The sequence below is a fragment of the Phyllostomus discolor genome, chromosome 7 (genome assembly GCF_004126475.2).
Source record: "Phyllostomus discolor isolate MPI-MPIP mPhyDis1 chromosome 7, mPhyDis1.pri.v3, whole genome shotgun sequence".
Lineage (NCBI taxonomy): Eukaryota > Metazoa > Chordata > Mammalia > Chiroptera > Phyllostomidae > Phyllostomus > Phyllostomus discolor.
The window spans coordinates 51573659-51578930 of record NC_040909.2 but is presented as its reverse complement, the minus strand read 5'-3'; the positions used below and the strand labels follow the sequence as shown (position 1 = coordinate 51578930).

The 5272-nt window shown below is 43.2% G+C and overlaps 1 pseudogene; it reads left to right on the top strand.

The window, feature by feature from the left end:
- Window positions 1-3472: 3472 nt before the first annotated feature.
- On the top strand, window positions 3473-4928 carry LOC114501343 (annotated as a pseudogene).
- The last annotated feature ends 344 nt before the right edge of the window (window positions 4929-5272 follow it).

Sequence of the window (5272 nt, the reverse complement as noted above, 5' to 3'; positions counted from 1 at the left end):
TATGATGCTCCCTGATCTAATTTATCAGAAGGATAAAGCATCCTCATTGTTCCCAGTCTGTCTCTTCTCTGACCTGCTTTGGTCCTTCAGGGAGGCAGGGCACACATGGATATGGATGGGTCACAGGCTGGTCTCCCTTCAGGCAATGGTCCTGGTGCCCAGGTTGGGGTTCTGGGAGCTGGGAGTAGGGCTACCCAGTGGGGCCAGGAGCAGGGGGAACCAAGTTTGGTCATGAACAGTCCAAAGGGTCAGAAGCAGGATGGACACTGGGACAGAGCAGGGACAGATGGGACAGGCAGATGGCAATTAGTAGCTAGTGTACATTTCTTCATTGCTTATTCTGTACTGGGCATTGTTCTTTCCATGCATTATTCCATTTGTTTTCACCTTCACAACACCCACTGCATGTGGGTGTTTATTACTTTCACAGTTTAACAGATGAGGAAGCTAGGCTTAGAGGCTAGGTAACTTGCCCCAGGTCAGCGAGCAACTGGTGCAGTCGAGATTTGTCTCCTGAATCCGTGCTCTTAACCTCTGTACCCCAAGGTGCTTTAAGAGCACCTTTAGGGCTGATGTAAGACTGACATTTTGCGGACTGCTATGGAGACTCTACCAAAGTCTCACATAATGGAGTGGGCATCGGGGGATGTCCAGGAAACTGTTACTATGGTTTTTTTCCTGAAGAAATGCACTTCTTTTTAGTGAAGGTAGCTCCTCTCCTTTGTGGCTGCATGTGAATACAGCCTAGTTTGATATGATTGGTCTCCATGGAAACATAACTACCACTGACTTCTGCTTCCAGAGGAATCTGCTTCCAGTCTCTGAGAATTAATCTCAAAGACAGTTTGAAGACTTCATCTCACCACAGGTACACATGTGATCTCTGAGGCAGCACAGAGTTGTGGTTGGGAACACAGGGTTTGCATTCTGGGAGGCTGACTGCCGTGTACCAAAGGTACACTGTGACAAGTTGCTTACTCTCTCCGGGTCCCTTTTTACACCTCTATAAAACAGATACTATAGTACTGATTGCATAGACTTGTTCTAAGTACTACTAAATTTGTAAACGACAACAAAAAAAGTGTTGGCTGTTAGTAGTCCTCTCCCGCCTACCTATTCCCCTGTTGCACTGCTGTTCCCGGTGCTATTGATAGACACTCATTCGGATTCGCTCAGGACTTTGTCTTTACACTGAAAGCACCCCCCTCAGTCTTGGGCAAATAAGATGGTTGGTCACTCTCCCTGACTCTGCAGACAGAGAAGTCAAAATAGTCCAGATAAAATGGCAGCCAGTGGGGCTCCAGAAGTTTTGAGCTTAAGATTTATATTGGTAATTCCAAATCATGACAGTTCTGTGGCCAGTGGATGTGAAATGACAGCTCAGGAACACAGAAACTCACAAACCCAATGGTAAGTCCTATTAACTATTTACTGTTGAGTTCCCAAGGCAGGAGCTGGTGCTTATCTTCATGCTCCCCTCTGCACTCAGTAAGGTGAATTGTTAAACAAATGAATGTTAAAATCCCCTAAAACAACCACGGTATCAAGTGATCCCCAGTCCCAGTCCCAGGCACGGAGCTCTTTGTCAAGTCTCCAGCACTGATTTCTTAAGTTCATGTGTTATAAATGTCACAGGCCTGCATCTGAGTCTGGTTCCAAAATGAGTTTGGAGTGGAGTTCCTGTCTTGAGACTCATTCGTGAATCACTGGTTAAGGATTAAATCTTCTGCTCGTAGTTGCTCTTCTCGCCCTGTCTTTGGGATTGACGTAAATAGTTTTTAATGGATTTGTAAATACTTGCCCAATGTGTGATGACTCAATAGTTTACTCCTAAAGAACATCATACAACCTGCTGAAGTCTACTCACAGCCTGGGGTGTCTCCCAAGCTCTCATGCCCCTTAACTGTTGGGTAAGCAGGGACTTTCACAGGATATGGGGAGAAAACATTCCCATTTCTGGGAGTCTGGAAGGGGATAGGGACATGGATTATCTCGGTGTTCTGGGATGGATGGTGGGTCCTTGTCACTAGTAAGTGCCAGAGAAGTCCTGGTGTAGAAGACTGACCAGGTGCTTGTACTCTGGTGTCCTGGCTGTGCCACTTCCTAGCTGTGAGACCTGGGGCAAGTGACTGAACTTTTCCTTTTCTATAAGATGAGGATAATAGTCGTACTCAGGTGGTAGTAAGATTTCAAGACCTAGTACATGGGCACTGGCTGGTGTGGCTCAGTGGACTGAGTACCAGCCGGGGAACCAAAGGGTCACTGGGTCAATTCCTATTTGGGGCACATGCCTGGATTGTGGGCCAAGTCCCCAGTAGGGGACACGTGAGAGGCAACCACACTCTCTCTTTCTCCCTCCCTTCCCCTCTCTAAAAATAAATAAATAAAATCTTAAAAAAAAGCCTACTACATGAAAAGAAGAGCCTACTACATGTGCGATATGGAACCCAATACAATTCACTATTGTATTGCAGTAGTCACTATTATATTGACTGTAGTCACTGTTATTGTTTTATTATTGTCTGACCCAACATTAACACCTCACACATGTTGCAAGGGGAGAATACTCTCCAAATTGATGCGGACCCCAGCTTGTGGGGTCCACATCATTATAGATGAAATACGAAACAAATTCACACAGACTACTGGGTCCTGTGGAGGAAAAGGGACAGCATGGCTTTTCTCTCGAGGGGAGCAAAAGCCTTGGCCCTTGCTCCAATGAGCTTTTATTGTCTTACTGGGCACATTACAAGAAGATCCTCATCAACTATGCACAGGCTTGCTTTAGGTGGTTACCTTATACAGAAAACAAAGGAGAGGATGCTGGTAATCACATTATAGAAGAGGGATATTTGCAAATGATAAGACAAAAGTAGTTGAACCGGTTACACTCATCCTTGGAAGGTTTAGCATGGTTTTAAGGAAGTTGCTTTTCATTAAATGTCCTCAATTCAGGATGAGGGAGTTTTAGCAAAAAGCAAGACTCAGAGCAGCCTAGGTACATTTCAGGCCTGATTCCCCACAGGAAAACCTATCCGTAGGTGTGGGTCCTGTGCATCTCCCAGTGGGAGCTGGGCCCACGCCACACAGACTGGCCTCCCACACCAAATTAACAAATGCAGTCTCAAAAAGCAAGCACTTAATGAAATATTAGTTGCTATGTTGAAGAGCTTTTAAATCATACTCTGCTTCCTGGGTCTCAGAGTCACCAGCTCAGAGAACACCAGGGAGAAGCTTATTTAAGAAATTCCATGAGGCCTGGCTGGTGTGGCTCAGTTGGTTGGAGCATCCTTGCAGAACCAAAGGGTTGTGGGTTTGATTTCTGGTCACGGTACATACCCAGGTTGCGGGTTCGATCCCCAGTCTGGGCACCTACAGGTGGCAACTGATCGATGCTTCTCTCTCTCACCCTACCCCTCTCTCTAAAAGCAATTAAAATGTTCATGGGTGAGGGTAGAAACATAAATAAATAATTTTTTTAAAAAATCTGTGAATTTGTGAGACAGATAAATGGTATTCCTGCCCAAAATATATCACCTGAATCTAATTATGAGGAAAGCTCAGTCAAACCCAGACTGAGGGAGAGGCAACAAAGTAACTGGCCTGTACAGGTCAAACATGTCGACGACATGGAGAATAAAGAAAAGCTGAGGAACTGCCCAGGTTAGAGGACACAAGAAGACAGGATTGCTGAGTGCAGTGCATTGTCTTGGATTGGACCCTGGACCAGAAAGAAAAAAAAATTTCTGTAAAGGACTTTGTTAGTGTAATTGGTAAGATTTATAAGTTCTGTAAATTAGGTAATATTATCTCATGATTAGGAGTTCAAGTGGAGCAAGAGCTGAGTGGCTGTGCAGTCAAGTCTCGGAGACAGGTAGCACTTGCAGCAGGGTCAACCAGCTGACTGAACAGCAGACTGCAGCATTCAAAGGAGTATTTTCACTGTTTAACAAGGACAGTGATAGGACTATTACAACAAAGGAATTGGGAGCTGTAGTGAGGTCTCTTGGGCAGAATCCCACAGAAGCATAGTTACAGGACATGATTAATGAAGTAGACGCTGATGGTAATGGGGCAATTGACTTCCTGGAATTTCTGACACTGATGGCAAGAACAATGAAAGACACAGGCAGTGCAGAAGAAACTAGAGAAACACTTCGTGTGTTTGGTGAGGATGGCAATGGCCACATCAGGGCGGCAGAGTTCTCCATGTGATGACAGACCTCAGAGAAAAGTTAACAGATGAAGAGCTTGATGAAATGATCCGGGAAGCAAATGTTCATGGTGGTGGTCAAGGAAACTACAAAGAGTTTGTGCAAATGAAGACAGCAAAGAGATAACATTGTGCAGAGTGTGTTACATTTCTTGTACAAAACTGTTTATCTGCCTTTGCTTTGTAACTTATCTGTAAAATGTTTCCCCTGCTGTCAAAAAAATATGCATATATACAGTAATTAGGCCTTCATTCCTCCATATTTTCTTCCCTTATTGTCATTGTCCTGAAACCTTATTTTAGAAAATCAAGTAACATGTTGCATGTGGCTTACTCTGGATATATCTAAGCCCTCCTGCACATGTGAACTTAGGTGGAGTTGGTCCAATGAGGGAGCATCTGGGTCATGCCTTTTTAAAGCAGTTTTCTTTAGGAACTGTTAGCATGTTGTTGCTGAATTGTGGGGCTGTAACTCTGCGTGTAAGACAGTCAACAACATGCACTTAAAAGTTGCAGTATTGCAAAACAGGTGTATTATTCAGGTACTCATACACTATTTTTTTGTACTGCTGGTCCTGTACCAGAAATATTTTCTTTTATTGTTACTTGCTTTTTAAACTTTGTTTAGCCACTTAAAGAAAATCTGCTTATGGCACAATTTGCCTCAAATCCATTACAAGTTGTATATTTGTTTTGCAATTAAAAAAATTGTACCTCCTCCAAAAAAATATCTTATGATTGGTATAAACCTTCTGCGTTTGATACAGTCCTGTCATTACATAAGAAAATGTACTTGTCCTTGAGAAAACACCCTTAAGTCTTTAGGGACAAAGGATCAGAATGTCTTTGACTAACTCTTTAACATTTCAGAAAATAAATCCTTATATAGAGAAAACTAATCTGAAAGCCAATGTGGCTAAATATTCTTTGATGAATCTGGGTAAAGAGTAGACAAGAGTTTGGGGCTATATTAGCAACTTTTATGAGCATTTGAAATCATTGCAAAACAGAAAATAAAGCATAAATAAAATGAAGCTGAGAAACTACCAGAGCTTTAAA